Genomic DNA, 19,815 nt, shown 5'->3' on the forward strand with positions numbered 1-19,815 from the left:
TCTCTTTTCCAAGCTGAAAAGTCCCAGTCTTTTTAATCTCTCCTCATATGGAAACTGTTCCATACCCTTAACCATTTTAGTTTCCCTTCTCTGTACCTTTTCCAATTCCAATATATCTTTTTTGAGATGAGGCAATCAGAACTGCATGCAGTATTCAAGATGTGAGCATACTATGGATTTATATAATAAAAGTGGAGGAGCTTGGTTTGCCAGACTGATCTGCAAAGCCAATGCTGACAAACTATGTGAAAAGGCTGCAAAACACCAATCCTCTGGACTGCATCGACATGCAGAAAGCCTTATGAGCCAGTCATTGTCAAAGCCAATTTTAGAAGTACTAAACGAGGCTGTTAAAAATGCTGGAGACACAGTTTATTCAAACAAACATGGCTGTCACATCATACTTTCTCTTTAAGCAAGAGATACCACTACAAACTGGAGGCCAATGTTAAGTGCATTGTCATTTGTTAATCCTGAAGTTGGACACTGGTTCCGACTAAGACCAGCAAATGCTCACTGTCTTTCTGCAAGAAACTCAACTGACTGGTTAGAAGCATGCAGTGCAACAGTGAACTCAGCAGTTGAAAAAGTGAAGAACTCTCTCACCACATTCAGAAAATGTGCATACATGGCTGATGAATGCACCAATGAAAATAGGTGTCAAGTATTAAGTCACTGCATACATTACCTTGATGTCAGTGGTAGGCCCGTAGATGCATTTCTAGATGTTCAGTTTATAGAAGACACATCGACTGCATCATAGAAGAATTAAATGCTTGTAAATTGAACCCCAAAGAGATGGCTGCTTGTGCATTTGATGGCACTGCAAACTTCTCTGGGAGACATAGTGAAGTACAATCTTTGCTCAGAGAAAAGTGTACCTCTAAACTCTCTTGTACACACTGCAGATGCCATCTACTCCAACTAGCACTAGAACAAGCTGCAGAATCTCCAAAAGGCATTTAAAAAGCTATAAATTTAATGTCTTCATTATACTCTTCTTTTTTTTTTCCAGCAAGAGTCCAAAAGGACTGAACGTCTTGAAAACAAATTGAAGATACTCTGGGACTGAAGTTCAAATTATTCCAACCTGGGAAAACCCACCGGCTTTCTCATGAGCGATCCTTGGCTGTTGTCTTAAAATTACTGCAACCATTATTACTGGCTTTGGAAAGTATCTACTGAGATGGGATGGATCTAAGTAGTGAGGCTACTGGACTACTTTTGTTACTAAGTTCAGAAAAGACTATCGCCATTCTCTCTTGTAAGTCTACCTTTGAAACCACTTGGGTCATTAAACAATGCCATCCAGGCATCTGCTACAACAGTAGTAGATCTTTGTCCAGCAATAGAAGCTACACTTGGATCAATCAGAGAGATATCAATGGAAAACATACTGGAAGAAGCAAAGACTTCAGTCCACAAGTTGACTAATTAGGGCACTTATATTGACTCCTTAAATTAAGAGGACAAAAAGTGTTTGTTAAGCCAGCTGAAAAAGTAAAGTACACGGACTTGATTCTTACATCTCTACACCACCAACTTCTGGATTCTATCAACCTCTACATTGCTTTTACAGATGCCTGTCTTATAAAGCAAGTGAGGCACTACCTGCAATGGAGCAGCCTTGCGATCAGGACAGAACAGAGAATTAGAACACAGAGTGGAATATCATACTATGAACAAATGAAGATTTAACTTCAACTTCTTCTTTATCATCACTAGAGGTTCGACCCAATTTTTGTGCTATGCTTCCTGGGATGAAAGAAGTAGGAATTCATCTCTTTCTAGTCCCAGTCACAACAGCTACAGTTGAGCATTCTTTTTTCTCATTGAATAGAATTTTGTGTTCTGAAAGAAGTCGCCTTCTGCGTGACCATGAGCATATCATGAAGGACTGGAGGTACCGGACACATGAGAAGCCACCAAAAATGAATGTGCTGCATTTGAGAAGTTCATTAACAGAGTTGTGCAAAATTACAACAAGAAACCAAGAAGACTGTAGCTATAGTGCTTCATAGTAGGCTTGTGTAGCCAACTTTAATTTGTGTGATGATTTAAAAACACGAGTTAAATCTAATAAAATGGGTGCGATTCTGCAGGAGGCTGAGAAAAGCTCGTCTATGTTCAGCCCCGATGGATCCAGCCCAGTTGCAGCCACGATTACTTACAACCCACAGAAAACATGCCGTGTCACAGCATTTCATTTATCGCAGCGCTCTCCCAAGCTATAACCACCCTCCCCTGCCCCCATCAGCTCTCCGAGCGCCAGGCCTGCCTGGGATGCTTACCGCGTGTTACTGAATCATTCTGCACATCTCTCCCACGCTTCCTCTTTTTCCCCCCTCTCCCTTGTTGTCTCCTTGTCCCTGCAAACTTTGGAACTGCTAAGCTAAGTGTTTCACCCTCGCACATTTTAGATCACAGACTGTGGCAGTTTGGACTTGACTCATATGTTGTCCGGGCTCAGGCTGCAGGGGGGGAGTCTGAAAACCCTCCTTGATGGTGCATGCTGCTGTTGCAGAAACAGTGAAGACAAATTTTATAGCCCATGCTAACCGGCAGTACTATCAGGACGGATTTGACTCTGCCTGCACCCAGTCTTCACTACCTCTGTGTGTAATATAGGGCAGAGAAAGAACAAAAAGTCTCTAGTGGCTGAACTATAATGACACACAGAAACTATGTTCAAAGAATGTTCAGGTTGCAAAGTCTTGCATGTGTCAATTAGGAAATGCCATAATTAAGGTTGCCTGTGAGGCCTTAATCCAGCTCCCTTGTATGTATGCACTATGACAGTCTTTAAATACATGATCACATACTGTTTTTTCCACAGGTCCTCACCCTCATTCAGTGCACAGGCTGGATGGTGCTCACTGAGCAAGCAGCTGTTCAGTATTCTGTGTTGTCCCTGTTGTTCAGTGTGCAGCTCCATGCCTTCATTACAGCACACTATCCCCACGCCGGAATGATTAATTTCCTCGTGGGCTTTTCTGTGGTGCTCATCACTATCGGGCCTGAGTGGTTCACAAACATTAATGATTGTATTTACACAACAGCCCTGTGAGATCAGTTGATATTTTTATCCCCATTTTACACCTGGGGAATTGAGGCACAGAGACATTAAGGTCACAAGTGTCCACTAATTTTGGGAGCCAAATTTGAGACACCCGGGGCCTGGTTTTTTAGAGGCCTTAGCTTATGATCACTCTACATGTTCAAAGCACAGCTCCCGTTGACCGTAGTTGTGAGTTCTCCGCACTTCTGCAGCTCAGACACTAGGGTCTTAGATCAGGTACCCAGAAAATAAGGAACACCGGATTAATGTCCACCTATGAAAGGTTTGGTTTAAATGACTTTGCCCAGCCTCTTACATGGACTATGTGGCAGCAGCAAGGATAGAATCCAGTTTCCCAGGATAGCATTTAACTGCCTTAACCGTGACACCATCCTTTGCTTTCCTGACGTCCCCTGCCTCATTCACTACACACCTTCCAACTTCAGCAACAAATGAGGCAGAGTCCTACAGCCAATAGCCTCCTTCATACACTGATTCACCCCAGAGCACCATCCAGCCTGTGCACTGAATGAGGCAGGGTTCTGTGCGAAAAATAGCATGTAATTAAACTATCATAATGCATACACCCAAAGGGGCCCAATTAAGGTTGCACAGGCAGCCTTAATTCTGGTATTGCCTAACTTCTGAGTGCTTGACTTTGCAAGTTTAAAATTCATTTAATGACATTTTTGTGTATGTAATTTCCTATATTTAAAAAAAAAAAGCAAACTGAAAAAACCATATGCAACACATGGAACCATATGGACACCCACAAGGGGCATCAGCACAACAGTTGGAACCTTTAAATCCACTGCACAGACCTCTGCCATTTTAGCTAATGGAGTAACTGATAGCAGTAGTATGTTGCCATCCTTTATGCAGATCAGGAGCTAGAGGGGGGATGAGACACACAGTTTGCCGATGGGTTTCACAGGTATTTGCTGACAGCACAGGAATGGGTAAGACACTAAAATCTTGGGTTCCATGTCAGGCTCTGGAAGAGAGTATCTAGTCATCCCCCTTCTGTACCTGTTCCCTTCCATGCCTAACCTTTCTGTCCCTGTCCTCTACAGCCTGTCTCTGCCCAGTCTCCCCCCTTGCTCTTCCATCCCAGTCTTCTTGCCCAAGCGGTCCCAGTCTCTCATCCCCAGGCTCCTCATCCAATTTATCTCCGACCCCATCTCCCTCCCACTGGACTCAGTCGTTTAGGCTCCTGGTCCCACTCTACTCTCCCAGCCCTGCCCCATCCAGCTCTTCTTCCCTCTGCATTTGAGTCAGGCAACTTCCTCCTGGACATTGCTTCGGCACGAGCAGGAGCAGCACTGAGCACATGGCTGGAGCATCTTAGCACGGCCAGACTCTTCAGAGAATTCACCTGCCAGACTCTACGTAAAGTCTCTACTAAGCACATATAAGCTGAGACCTTTTGGAGGATTATGATTTGGCCAAATTTCAGCAATTTTTCATGGGAATGGCAAAAAGCTGGTACCAGGGCAGCCCCCCTGCCAAATTTCAAGCCCTACCTCCAAAATGTAATAATTAATGGACAGTTTCCATTCAGCATGAGGATTGGAGGTGAAATCCTGATCCCACTGAAATTAATGACAGTTTTTCCATCGACTTGATTGTGGCAGGAATGTCACCCTGGGAGTCTGGAGATACCAGAATGCTGACTCCAAGGGTAGATTACATTTTATGTCCCTATTTGGCCACACAAATCATAGCACTTTACCTGCTATCTGCAATGATTTGCCTGTACAATACTGGCCTTTTGCCTTGAGTACCAGGGCCAACAGCAGTACTGGTGATTTCTTAGCTCCTCAACATGGACTGAAAACAAATTGCGGGGGCAGGGGAATATGAACAAACAGCTAGGGACACCTGCAGAAGAGCTACACAGTAGCATTTCCAAGCAGATGTAAGATTGACCCTGGCACATATAATTAGAATATAATTGCAGCTTCTGTGCAACTGTCAGCCTAATGTGTGAGACGGGTACTTACCCAGAACAATAAGGTATAAACAGTGCCCATAGGCCCAGAGTAGAGTTACATCCAGAGGAGAAAAAAGGAAGAGGAAATGTGCATCGTACCAATGTTTAGGAGCCCACCATTTGGAGACATGGCCTGGGGCATTTTCCAGCTATATCTATACCTAAAGGTGTGCCAGATGGTCCAAAACACCAAGTACTGTACCTTGCTTCCTGCCTATCCGCTCTGATGGTACCTTTCTAAACAATTCAGGTGGCAAAATCCAAATGCTTTGCCTCAGCACTTGCCTGGCACATCATCTCAACAAGGAAGCACTCTTTCCATCAGTTTAAAACTTTCCTCTTGTAAGATATTCATTCTCATATTAATATTCATAGCCAGAAAGTGAAATTCTACTTGGAAAAGTGACCATATATCAATAGCACTTTCTTACTCATCACAAATCTGCACCCTGCATCACACATCTGATCCACTTGAGTTATCAAAAAAAAAAATAGATCTTACTACTTTTCACTCCTGTGAGCATTCAGAGCCAACACAGTTATCGAAGAGCGAGTTTGATTATGTTCCTGCTCAAGGGCCAGATCCAAAGTCCATTGTAATCAATGGAAATATTTGGGCATTGGATTCAGCAGAAATATCAACTAAGAACACAATCTCATTCCCTTTGTAGTCAATAGTCAAGAAGTCTTAGGTCCCCTGATCAGAATGCAGGTCCAAATTCCATCATCCTTGACAACTCTGCAAACCCTCTGAGGTTGCACCGATGTAACTGATGGCAGTTTTATGCCAGCAGAAACTTTCTTTTTAGTGATGATGATTAAGAATGAACATATCTTGATTTCCAGAGCACAGATGGGTTTTGCAGGATGGGCAGTTAGGAAAAATCGTTTTCTTGTAAACTGAGCATGCAACTCTTGTAATTGCCAGCCCTACATCTTTCCTGAATAGAGACTGGCAGTGGCACGGAACTGGTGCTGCATGCATTAGAAACTAGTTTGAGGCTGTAAAACATATTTTAGATATGGTTTAATGTCAAAATTGAACTAAAGTCTATGGAACAGAAAGCTTTGTGTACTAATACAGTGCACCAACTTGCCGTCAAGATCTTCCCTTTATGGGTTTAGAGAAATCTTATGGTTTAGAGAAATCTCCTTTTGTGTTTTATTTCCCTAGGTCAGCATTTCAGTGGTGTACCATATCACAGCTAGTTATTGTGTAATCTTTTGTGATTGGGCAAGAGAAAGTACAGAAATAAACATTTCCAGGCATTTTTTTAAAGCTTCAGTAATAAAAAAGAGTAGTTAAAAAGACAAAGCTATTTTTAAAATATTTTTTAACATTTATAGTTTTTAACAAAGAAAACAATAATAGTTTAGACCTTCCACAGGTTCTAGCACATGTTCACAATCCATATGCTGATCTTGCAAGATTGGTCCTTATGCCTCTGCGGCTCTAAATGCAGAATGACAGTGCATCTGCAGTTCCCACTGAAATCAACGGGAGCTTTTTGAAAATCAGGCTTTCTATATAGGTGCCTAAACACAGATTTAAGGGGCATAACTTTCATACACCTTTGATTTTGAACAAATGATTTAGTCTAGGTGGTTTTGAAGACATACTTCTGACCCCTTGCAGTATAATTAAAAATGAGAGTACTAAGGATAGCATCTGTGACTATTGAAAGAGGATCATTAGAAATATTTTTGTAACATTGGATCTCATCACTTCACCTCAGTTTCTCCATTTTATTGATAATCATACTGACCTTCTTGGCAAAGACCTTTGAGACCTACTTTTGAGAAGCACTTAATAAGAGCCAGGGATTATTCTTATAATCAATGTGACAAACAGGACTGTAAGAAGGTTTAATTTTTAGGGTTGTTCATGTTAATTGTGTATGCATACCATTAACTACATCAAACAGTATGAAAGGTCAGTAGTTTTAACAAGGGTTTCTACTGGCTTTATAGACTTATGCCGTGTCTACACTACTGCTTAAGTCAATATAAGTTACGTCACTCAGGGGTGTAAAAAAACCCACCCCCCTGAGCGATGTAATTTACATTGATTTAACGCAGTGTCTACACTGCGCTCTGTCCACAGGAGATGTTCTCCCATCAACATAGCTTCTGCTTCTCATTGAGGTGGAGTACTGAAGTCGACGGGAAAGCGCTCTCCCACTGACTTATTGCATCTTCACTAGACCCGCTAAATCGACACCGCCGCATCGATCACAATGGTGCCAATTTAGCCCCATAGTGAAGACAAGCCCTAAGAGTGAAGAGGGGTTAATAAATATGATTGTATTAGGTTTATGGAGACATGTATTACTTGTCTTACTGTAGTGCCTAGGAGCCCAGTCATGGACCAGGACTCCACTGTGCTAGGTGCTGGGCAAACACAGAACAAAAAGATGATTCCTGGCCCCAGGAGCTTGCAATCCAAGTATAAAATAAGAGACAGATGGACACCGACTGGAGAGTACAAGGAAACAATGATTCAATATTGGTTAGCATCATCAGCAGTGATCTGAGCACTCCAGCAATCGAATCATGGTCAAATTGCTTATAGGCATCATGGCAAAGGAGAATTTTAAGGCGGGTTTAGGAGGAAGATAATTAGGATCCTTTGTGACTGTTAATGGGGAGCGCCTCCCAAGTATGGGGAGCAGCATAGGAGAAAACACAAAAGTGCTTGTTGGAAAATTTAACAAGCGGGCAATGGAGACTGCATCATTGGACAGTCAGAGGCAAGAGTCAACATCATGATTGTGAATGAGAGATGGTAGGTAGGGTGGGAATAGGCTGTGAAAGGCCTTGAAAGTGAAGATAAGTAACTTATATTTGATGCGATAGTGAAGGGGGAGACAATGCAGGGACACAAATAGAGGGGTGAGGCAGTCAAAGTATTGAGATAAGAATATGATCTTTGCAGCACCATTGGGAATGGATATGAACAGGGCAAGACTATTTGTCAAGGCCAGAGAAAAGGATGTTGCAGTAATCAAGACATGAGGTTATGAGAGCTTAGATGAGTCTTAGCTGTGTTGAAAGATAGGCAAGGCCACATTTTAACAGATGCGATGCAGAAAGATTTAGACAGAACCTGGATGTGAGGATATGGAGGGGGGTGAGTCAAAGACGACGCCCAGGTTACAGGCCTCAATGACAGACAGGATGGTGGTGTTATCCACAGTGATTGGGAAAGAAGGTAGTAGGAACAAATTGGAGATGGGAGGGGTGGGGGATGGTGAGCAGGATCTGTGGGTTTTAGCCGTATCAAGCTTGAGCTGACAGCTAGACATCCACAAGCAGTTGTCAGAGAGACAGGCAGAGATTTTAGTTGGACAGAACAAGACAGCTCTGGAGCAGAGAGGTAAATAACTGAGTTGCTAGGGTAGAGATTGTTGAATGTGTATGCAAATGAGATTACCCAGTGATAAGGTGTAGAAGGGAAGGGGACCAAGGACAGAGCCCTGTGGAACCCCCAGAGAACACCTTAGAGGGAGGTGAGGAAAATCCTCTGAAGGCCACACTGAAGGAGTGATTAGAGAGGTAGAAGGAAAACGAGGAGAGGACAGAGTCATGGAAGCCAAGCGAGGACAAAATTTCAAGAAGAAGAAGATGGACAGTGGTGTAAAAGGTGGCTAACAGCTCAAGGAGGCTGAGCACGGAGTAGTGGTTCTGAGCTTTGGCTAGGAAGAGATCATTAGTGACTTTAGTGAGACAAGGGTCGGAATACAGATTGAAGAGGGTCCAGGATGGAACTGGAAAAGAGGACCTCCAGACAGCAATTGTAAACAGCATGTTCAGTGAGCTCAGAAAAGAAAGTGAGAAGGGAGACAGAGCAGTAGTGGGAGAGGCAAGTTTGGTTGAGGGTTGGGTTTTTTTAAGATGGGAGAGGCTAAATCTTGTTTATGAGGGGGAAGAGCCAGAGGAGAATGAGAGGTTGAGGAGAAGAGGGAAGGCATGAGAGTGGACACAAGGGAGATCAGGATATGGGATGGGGGTCACTGGGCCAAGTGGAGGGTTTAGAGCAGGACAACTGACCAGAGGCTTGTCTGTGATGGGAGAAAGGAGAGAGTTGTAGGTGGGGAGGGGAAAAGGTCACATAGTTTGTCCGTTCTCTCATGGAAGAAATGGTGAGATCCTTTGCAAAGAGAGGTGTGGAGGCAGGAGGAGGGGAAAGGCTGAGGAGTGAGTGAAATATGGCAAAAAGGTGGCTGGGATTGAGGACATGGGATTTAATTAAATTGGAAACGTAGAGTTGTGTAGTTCAAAAGATAGCAGAAGTGAAGTAAAATAGAATGAATTTGTAATGGAGGAAGTCATCCTGGACACAGGACTTTTGCTAGAGAATAAGAGGTGGAGTGGAGGAAGCAGATGTTGGGGGTGAGCCAGGGCTGGGGGTTAGCAGGATGGACCTTGCAGTTGGAGAGAGGCAAAAGAGTCAAGGTTGGAGGAAAGTAAAGGATGGAGAGAAACAACCATATCAATGAAAGAATGAGACTAGAGCAGGAAGGAATGGACTGAGAGCAGAGAAGTCATCAGTGCTGATGGATTAGAAGTCACAGAAATGCTGAGTAACAGGATATGAGTGGAAGGGGAGGGGGGTGCTGATGGGCAATGCTGAAAGAAACCAGGTGACAGTCAGAGAAGGGAAACTCTGTAACACAGAGGAAGAGAGAGAGAGAGCAGTTCTTGGTGAAGACCAAATCCAGTGGGCAGCTCTTTTGGTGAGTAGGAGAGTTCACCCAGTGTCACCGGGCAAATGAAGAGGGGAGGGGAGGAAATAGGCAGTCATGCTTCAGATGGTTCATCCGCATGGAATGAGTGTGGGAGAGTGTGAGGGGAGGAAAAGAGGGAGGAATTGAGATCAGAGAAGGTGGCTGATAGGGAAGCAATGGGCAGATGGTAGATGACAGCAACATGAACGGAGAGAGGAGAGTCAGATGCAGTGCTGTTCAACCAAAAAGAAGGGGAAAAGGGAGGCAGGGAGGTTGTATAATATATTTTTATGTTTGCAATAAACATACACCTAAGTTAAAAGGTTTTTTTCATATTACAGTTCCTTACTTGCTGTATTTTTGTTTGATCTTCTATCTGTAAAACAGGTATAATATCGCCTTTCCCAATGGTAGGGTTGTGAGGTTTAATTAAGTTTATGTAAAGCACATGAAGATACTGAAAAAGTACAGAAGGGCAAGTTTTATTTAAAAAATTCTCTAAATTCTTGAGAAAAATAGCAAATCTGAAGACTTTTGCAGATACTTTGTTGCAGTGCAGCAACTAAAGTTCACTTAAAATAATCCAGGTTCTAATTTTTATTTCCTTTCCTGTAGCAATATGCTGTAGTCACGCTACACAATGTAAAGCTGTAGAAGCCTGTAGTTTAATTGTACTGTATTCTAAATTATGTACAGACATTTCAGCTGAGTCACAGACACACCTCCATCTAAATACAGCACTTTTCAGTTGTAGATCTCAAAGCACTTTACATGGATAAGCATCAGTATGCCCATTTTTCACATGAGAACAACTGAGGCACAGAGAGGTGAAGGGCCAGATGTTCAGAATTACTGAACACATACCCCTGATTTCCAGAAGTGAATGCTCAGCCCATTTGAGAATCAGGCTCCAAGGTTGCACAAGGCAAACAGTCAGTGACAATGTTCAGAAAACAATCCAGGCAGACATTTGGTACCATTCTGATCAGTATCTACAAAACTCATGTCAGTTTGTGCCTTATACAGCCAGTGTTTTGGGACTAAAGTGCTGAGGTACTTGGTTCTTACAATCTGGCACTTGTACACATATAAAAGTATAATGGAATTATATTGCCTATGTTCAATTTTACATGAGATTTAGCTTACAGTACATTAACAGAGTTCACACATTCTTAAGTTAAATCAATTACATTTTTTTCCGAGTGCAGATAATAAATCCTCTCAAGCCCTCTCACTAAGTTTCGTAGACCTGAACTCACCCTTTAAAAAAAAAAAAAAAAAAAAAAACCAAGCTAAAGCAATCCCAAAACAATATGTTTGATCATCATCAGATGTCATACTGAAATGGGGCTATCCTCTTCACAGACCCTCTGGACTCCAGCAGCCAGGATTTCCCAATTTTACACTGAGAAATCGCAACTGCCATTGACAAAAACAACTTGATAGGTGCATCTTTGTGCTATGGATTTTACAGATTAAAAATGTAGGGCCTTGTCCTGAAAACACAAATGCACAGGAGCAACTTCACTCCTGTAAGTGGTCTCACTGAAGCCAACAGAACTACTCATGAAAGAATATCATGTCTGTGTTCGCAAGATCAGACCCTCATAGCTACAACAACAACAAAAACATAGCTAAACGTAGCTCTATTGAAGTCAATGGAGCAACTATGCCTGTTTCTTCTCCTTCTTCGGCTATCCCTTGATGCGAGGATGTCTGCCAACGGGGTTCATTGGTGAGGTTTTAAGTGGCTGAGGAGCCCAATTCTTGCCCTGCAGATTTTCCCCACAGAAGTGACAGGTGTGATCTTGAAGGAGACAGATGTTGGCTGGAGTGTTCAGCCTTTTCTTTCCTCCTTTATTGCTTCTCTGTTTCATGAGCACATCTGTTCCAATTTACAGCACATGGGGAGCTGGCCCCATTTAAGTCATTATCCTTCTTTACTTATGCTACTGGAAGCATTGCAGATGATTAAAACAAAGCATGAAAATTTAATTTTCTGTACTTAACTCAGCTTACACAGTGAAATCAGACCAGTTGGTCTGAATTTCTTTTATCATGTAGAGTGTACATTTGCAACATTCCTGGGGAATGTTTAGATATGATTTAAAAAAAACACTCCTTAGGATTGTTAGCATTTTACTATTTCATTTAAAATTGTATATTTGTATTAGGTTTTGTAAACCGAATCTCTCCTCCCCCTGCCCCCCACACACACATTTTGGGTATATCGTACTTGACAGCATCCATTGAATCAATACAGTACATGAAAATATTGTAAGACATGAAACTGTGGACCCATTCCTTGTCCCACTGAACTCAATGCCAAAATTCTCATTGACATCAATGGGACCAGGCACTGGCTCCAAGGTTCTCAAATCAAAATGAAGTACATAATCTGAACAATAAAAATATAGCTCATCTACCAACAAAGAGAAAAAATGAAAATGTGCAAAACATCCGCAAGATTGAGCATGCGTTCAGTTCATCTATGCTATCATGCAAGCAGATTTTATTATTTAAAAATCCTACTCGTGTCCTGGATATGAGTTTAAATACTTTCTTTATTGAAAAGAAATAAAACTACTTCTGCTTAGTTGTCTTTCATATAAAATCTAGTGTGGCAATATTTACCATGAGTAAACGTACAGAAAATGTACATAACAGCAGATGGTTGATTTAAAGGCCAAATTCCAATTGGATGATTCAGAAAACTTTATAGGATTCAGTGGCAACTGGAGCAACATGTAATATCAGTGATCGGAGATGTTGGTTTAAGGGCCTGATCTCACTTATACATGTATTACACCAATATAACTCCATTGGTTTCTGTGAAGCTACCCCCCGATTTACACCAGTGTGAGAGCAGAATCAGGACCTACATTTACAATCAGAGTATCAGAGGGGTAGCCGTTTTAGTCTGGAACTGTAAAAAGCAACAGAGAGTCCTGTGGCACCTTTAAGACGAAGGCATTCACCCACGAAAGCTTATGCTCCAATATATCTGTTAGTCTTAAAAGTGCCACAGGACACTCTGTTGCTATTTACAATCAGAAACAGTTTGGTTTTCTTTTAAAATGAAAACAGGTCTTTGAAAGGATTCAGTAGCCCAGTGCTTGAATCCTAAAAAAAAAAAAAAAAAAAGCAGAGTGCCAGAACACCCTTCTCAGAAGTGATAATAATGCAGACTAGGGCAGCTTGCTCTGGCCAAGGAAGCCCAAGGCACCGGGTTCTACATGGCACCCTCACCCCACCCAAAGAGGCCTACACAGGGCCAGCTCCAGCTTTTTTTCTGCCCCAAGCAGCGAAAAAACAAAACAAAACACAATTGAGCTGCCGCCGAAGAGAAAGAGAGGGAGTGAAGGGCCCGCCGCCGAATTGCCCCTGAAGACCCGGACGTGCTGCACCAATAACGAATGGAGTGCCGCCCCTTTCTATTGGCCACCCCAGGAACCTGCTTCCTTCGCTGGTGCCTGGAGCCAGCCCTGAGCCTACATCACAATCCAACACCCACTCAAGCTCCCTGCTAGCACTGGCAGCAGTGTGTCCCAGCAGCTTGTGAAGCACCCTCTCCTTCCTGCAGCTTGGGACAGAGCAAGTGAGCGAGAGGCACCCCCCCCTTGGTGCCCTGCCAGAAGTCTCTACCCATAGCCAGCAGGAACCACGCTCACAGCCAGCAGCCCCTGGCAGCTGGTACAAAGCAGGGAGCTCTGGGCTTAGGGGGTGGGAAATGGCTCCAAGACCCTGAGGTGTGTGTGTGGGGGGGGGGGGGGGGACAGGTGTAAACCATCCAGTCCATGACCCGCCACCTCCCTAGAATAGTGATAATACCAGAAATACTGGAGCACCATTCCAGCTCCCCAAACAAGGGCTGGAATCGCATTGTGGCACAACGAGTCCTGAAGAAAAGACTTCCTTTCTAGACTACATAGAAAATCTTTTAGAGCCAAATTCTGCTGTGACATGGAACAGGGACTCTAGGGGGTAAGTGAGAACTGGGTTTGCGAGAGAGACATGGCACACCCTATGGGTTTGTACAGCACTCTGAGAACATAGGATGGAATGCACGATATGAGCATTAACTGGTTTGTATTACACCTAAGTTATCTGTTCTGCAGGAGATGCTCATACCAGTAGATTGTGTTCTGATGCCAACTTTCCTTCAGGTGCCTGCCAGGGAAGGTTGCTTTAACTCCCACCAGAGCACCCTTGACAGAAGCTGCTGAATCAGCACATTTTCTGGCTGCCTTGCCATACTACCTTCCCAGCTGGAACTGTCCCTTGACAGATTGTCCTCTGGCACCACTTTCACTGCCAGGGCCTATGACAGCAGAATGACAGGTTTCAGAGTAGCAGCCGTGTTCATCTGTATCTGCAAAAAGAACAGGAGTACTTGTGGCACTTTAGAGACTAACAAATGTATTTGAGCATAAGCTTTCGTGGGCTACAGCCCACTTCATCGGCTGCATAGAATGGAACATATAGTAAGGAGATATATATACACATACAGAGAACATGAAAAGGTGGGTGTTGCCCTACCAACTCTAAGAGGCTAATTAATTAAGATGAGCTATTATCAGCAGGAGAAAAAAAAAACTTTTGTAGTGATAATCAAGATGGCCCATTTCAGACAGTTTGACAAGAAGGTGTGAGGATACTTAATATGGGGAAATAGATTCAAGTGTGTAATGGCTCAGCCGTTCCCAGTCTCTATTCAAGCCTAAATTGATGATATCTGGTTTGCATATTAATTCAAGTTCAGCAATTTCTCAATAGCTTCAAAAACAGACTCCACCAAGAAACTGCTGAACTTGAATTAATATGCAAACTAGATACCATTTACACCCATTTTACAGAGAGGTAAAGTGAAACAGCAGTTGTGTCATAACAGATATGATTACTGGTCACCAAAAAAAAGAGAAAAAGTGTACGATAATCAGTTTATGTGGTACCAAAGATATATATATTAATCAGAGATTAATGTCATTTTAATCCATTATATAAAAGAACAATCTTGGTATTTGTTTTATTTGACCAAAGCATTGATATCACAGCATAACTAGATCTTGAAGACACACAGGTTTAGTTATATCAAAATATGCTTCTGGCCCTAAATCTAGACATGTTATTTTTATTGGTTTGCTTCAAAGCATCAAATGTATCTTTGTATTTATTGTTGTTTTGGCAAACATCCTTTAAAACATTTTGTCTTCCAGGAAAGTGAATGTTGAAATATATACATAGAGTCCCTGTATCCAGTGAGACTTTAAAAATATTTAGAGTAAAAAATCCCTCCTGTATATTCTCAGTTTACACACAGAGGAATCAGTGACAGATCACTGCTGGCTCATGGCTTGAATACACTATAGAGTGTGGGTTAGTAAAGCCTACTCCTCTTGAAGAAAGAAGTGTATTCCACAACCCCGGGCGTTGCCCATTTTCCAGTGTCAATGTTCAAGGCCCAAGAGCCATTCTTTGGAAATGTTAACCCTAGAAGAGCAAACCATCTGATGGTAACAGTTTCATAGTGTAGGTCTCAGTTAAATGCATCCACTCCTTTGAGATGCTTATGTAGTTGTACACAAAACTATAACAGGAAAGGAGTAGCTGATACAAAATTTCTTAATTTTAAAACAGTCTTAAAGATGAACAGCATTATCATATCCACTGCGCGATCATTACAGTTGGACTTGTCATATGGGTTTGAGGCATAAAATTATATTCACTTCATGCTTTATTGACATTACACATACAAAATATGTGATATAAAACTACTTACTGAAATGTTAACTTGCAGGAATTTAATTACAGTTTAAGCAGTTTTTAGTATTGTTTATGGTTTGTATTACAGAAATGCCTAGACCGCAACCTAGTGTTCTTAACTCAGGTTAAAATAGCAGAAGACATGGCAACTCAACCTTTAACTCGGGTTAGCAGCTCGAGTTCAACTACAGCCTCCCCTATAGGCTTTAACTCATGCTGCTCACCCGAGTTCCTGTGTCTTCACTGCTATTTTAACCCAAGTTAGCTTAGCTAACATTTTCTCGGCGGCAGCGGGGGGCAGTGAAGACATCTTTATACAGATCCTATGGCTTGGGGTAGGGATCTAATCTCCACAGGCATTCCCCACAAAGCTTGATCATTTTAGCATTGCGCTGGTGTTGGAAGGACTGTGTACTTGTCCTCAAATGCAAATTTGAAAACTGAGTTTGCAATGTTAGTAAATTACTTTTATAAGTGAGTGCGCTGGGTCATGGAGTTTATCTTGGTACACTAAGTTTCAGAAATTACACACACATTTGTTTGGCCTGTGTGACATTGTCTAATTAAAATATAACCATGCAAATTATTATTGCTACCACTGTTATATAATTGCAATGAATCTTATACAAAATATAACTCATGGCCAGCAAGGGTTAAACAGCTTGCTGGCTAACTAACCCAAAGCCAACCTTTAAAGACATGTTAGAAATGGTAATTAGGGCCATTCTGTGGCTAGGTAGGCTAGAACTTTGAAATGTAAACCTATATTGTTAGTTAGAAGTGATACTAATTGTGTGTATCTTAGATACTACCCATGTAAACAGACAGTTCCTGTCTGTCATTATAGCTACTACGTCAGAGATCAAAAGGGAATATTAACATTTAGATGAATCTTGGGTGAAATAATGTCATTGTCTATATGTCTCTTTGAAGTTTGTGATAGACTGCCTAATGGATAAATTGCCCTACGTTAATTTGTGTAACTAATTACTGGTGGTGTTTAGAAAACACAAGGTTACATCAAAAGCCTATTATTTACCCAGGACTGTAAAGTCAAGTGGATGCAAGAACACTGTATAGAAAGACCCTTGGGTCTTGATCCTGTTTATCTCAAATTTGCTTGAGGTTTCATGCAGGGGAAGCCTATTATTTACCCAGGACTGAGATCCCAGTTCTGACTCTACTGCCTAAAATATAAACATTGGACTATAACCTATGAACTAAATTCTAAAGGAACTCTTTGCAACTACAAAGCTCACCATCTGTGCTATGTATCTGAACCTCACAAATTGAACTCATGTCTGTATGTATATTGATCTTTTAACCCTACTCTCCTCCCTTTTCTTATTAAATAAATTTTAGTTTTGTTAATAAGAATTGGCTGTATGCATGTATTTAGGTAAGATCTGGAATATTCAATAACTAGGGAGGTAATGTGTCCGATCCTTTGGGATTGGTAGAGCCTTTTCTTTTATATGATGAAATAGGATTTTCAGAAATCTTCATCATATTTGACTTGGGTACCTGGATGGAGACCTGAGGCTGGGTTACTTCAAGGGAACTGTATTGTTTGGACTTTTGAGTAACCAGTAAGGTATAATAGAAGCTGTTTAGTGCTGACTTGGTAAATCTAAGTATTTGATTATCCACCAGCTTTGGGGTTTGTCTGCCCCATTCTTTGCAGTTCACCTTAATTGAGTGACCTCGGCTGGCTCCCTGTAGGGACCCCGGTCACAGCCTGCATCTTATGCCCATATAGAGATCAACCACATGAATATCTCTTGACTAAGGTCAAACGTGAGACCTCATTGCAAATTGAAGGGAAACGATCTTTCTAATGACTATTAGGCTCAAATTCTCAAATAATAAATACTTGGTTTTGCACTCATGAGAGCAGCATGATGGGGAGCAGGCACAGGATTACTATTCACTCTATCAGCACTTAAATCACACTGAACATGCTCAAGGTTCTAGGAATCTCTAGTTCAGAAAGTCTCTGGATTTTTTCCAGTGTGGAGCAGAGATTGTTGTCTGGCCATCTCTCCTCTCTGAACTGTGCCCTCTCCCAGCACTCATTCACAAGCATACATCACTGTTTACATAGAAAAGTAAAATATCAGGAAAGTATTTAACATGATACAGGTTTTGTCCTTTCCAAAACAAAAATCATACTCCATCAGTTTTGTTCCCCACTCTTTCTGCCGCTGCTCCTTAGCACACAGTTCCCTGCCACCTAGTCTTGCTCTCCTCCAAATGCTTCCTTGCGACCTAACTCTCCATTCCCCTGCAGATGGTACGGTACTCTGGTTTTTCCTCACGTCCTTGTCCAGACCCCTTGTTGCTTTGATCCTTTACCTGTTCTTGTAAATTAACTACTTTAACCTTCCATCTCTTCCTTCACTTGTATTCCACCCCAGTTCCTGGATCCTTTTCTGGCAGATCCCACTAGTGGCTGGCAAAGCTAGTCCCTCTTTTTGGCTTTAGTTTTTGACAAGGTTCTTGTGCCTTCCCCTCAGATGCAGCAGTAGCCTGCAGAAGCACCTACAGTACTATATGGCCTGCCAGTCTGAAAATCCTTTGCGTGCAGAATGGTTTTGAAAAGTTATTCAAATCCAAATGTATAAGTTGTTAGACTTCTACAGTTTGATAAAAAGCAGCCTCCACTCATTTTAATTTTGCATCTACTTCCAGCACACATCTGGTTTGGGTAACAGACAATTCCATAAATATGCTTATCATTATGAATGATAATGGGAGGAACAAGCGTTTTTTAGAGCAAAGTTTTGTGGCTCTTATTTGTGCCTGCCAATGAGGGAAATGAAAAACCTCTATTGGCTAGTTAAGTACTAATTAGTCATGCTCGTTAAATGCTTCACTACTAAAAATAACATCAACCTTTACTTTTCTGTAGCTTCTCTCATTAACACCAACGGGCCTTCATCCATATCCTGACTAAACAGAGGGAAAAGGTTGAGGGGAAAGCACTTTGTTTCTTTTCCATTACTTTTGAATTACAGATGGAGTAATTTTAGACATCTCTCCAAGGATCAGCGATGTCCTTGCAAGGCTGGTCTGTTTCATTTCCTCCAACATACCTGCAAGACTTCAAAGCAACCTTTTAAAAAACTCAAAGTAGCACAATGCACTACAAACAGGGTGGGGAAGAACGAAGGGATAGGGGAGACCTTTGCTAATCAGCTATTTTCATAGTATTGATAATGCTTCAAAGAGTCAACAGAAACCTCAGTGCAAAACTCAACTCTGAGTCAATGCAGTTGCTTCAGCTGTAAATGAATTACTTTAAAGACATAAGAGTCAAATGCTTACACACATTCTAAAGGCCTTTCAATTAGTCATAGGACTGATGACAAAACCATCTCAAATAGGTTTCAGAATTTATGGATTAATTATCATATCCAGACTGATTCAAAGCTCAAGATGTGAGGCATTCCGCTTCCCCTTTTAAAATAAATGTACAAGCATACAGAGCAGCCATAGGGACAGGAATGCATATATTTGTGGGCCAGGGTGGAAGGGACAGCATGGTCTTCACTTACCCTAGGCCTATACTGGAAACCTTACAAATGATCTCAACACAAGCAGTCAATAATGGCTGCTAAGGACATATTAGTGCATCAAGAGTGTCCCTTTTTGTAGACAAATGTTAAGTTTAACTGTGTTGGGAAATAAATTAGTAATCAAAAGGAACAATATAGTATAAGTGGAATAGGCTATACACTATCTGGTAAACTATAGTGAGAAATTTCTCATTGAATTATGGCCCAGGGAGCCACGCAAGCATAAGTGTTCACATTTATTAAAATGCTAATCAAGAAAATATCAGCAAAAATTCCCTATAAAGGGAAATTTATTTGATTAGTAATGGATTAAGTGGTATTTGTAAAATTCTAAGCTATGGTCTTTTAATACACAATGTGCAAATTGAAGATTAAAAATGACAGCTATTATACTTGTATCTAATATGGTATATTGCCTTTTCAATTGTTGTTAAAAAAAGAAAAGTGATCGAATTAGAAAAAAGTCACTTAATACAGGACAAAAGGGAATTCAGGAGGATGTGACAATTGGGAGGATGACTGCACAAACATCTGAATAAGATTCCTCAGTACATTTTCTGACAATGTACATGTGGTCAAAGACAGAAAAAATGATACACTAGATCTGTTGCAAAATGCTTGGACCTTGTAAAATAGGTTCAATATGAGGTTAAAGTTCTGCAGCTGTCCACATTCGGTGGCCCTGAGCAATCAAGT

Source organism: Terrapene carolina, unplaced genomic scaffold (genome assembly GCF_002925995.2).
Source record: "Terrapene carolina triunguis isolate 2854851 unplaced genomic scaffold, T_m_triunguis-2.0 Scaffold95, whole genome shotgun sequence".
Classification (NCBI taxonomy): Eukaryota; Metazoa; Chordata; order Testudines; family Emydidae; genus Terrapene; species Terrapene triunguis.